Genomic DNA, 265 nt, shown 5'->3' with positions numbered 1-265 from the left:
TTTGTATATACAGATGTCTACATGGGTTGAATATTTCAGAGGTATAAAGTAGTTTGAATAAATAAGCTCTCCAGTGTTTTGTTTTTTAAGCCACATTACTCAGAAAGCTTCCTTTTTTTTTTTTTTTTTTTTTTTTGAGACAGGGTTTTGCTTTGTTGCCCAGGCTGGAGTGTGGCTGCAGTGCAGTGGCAGCACGATCATAGCTCACTGCACCCTTTACCTCCTTGGCTCAAGCAGTCCTTCTGTCTCAGCCTCCCAAATAGCT

Source organism: Pongo pygmaeus, chromosome 11, assembly GCF_028885625.2.
Source record: "Pongo pygmaeus isolate AG05252 chromosome 11, NHGRI_mPonPyg2-v2.0_pri, whole genome shotgun sequence".
NCBI classification, from domain to species: Eukaryota; Metazoa; Chordata; class Mammalia; order Primates; family Hominidae; genus Pongo; species Pongo pygmaeus.
This window is presented reverse-complemented; position numbering follows the sequence as displayed.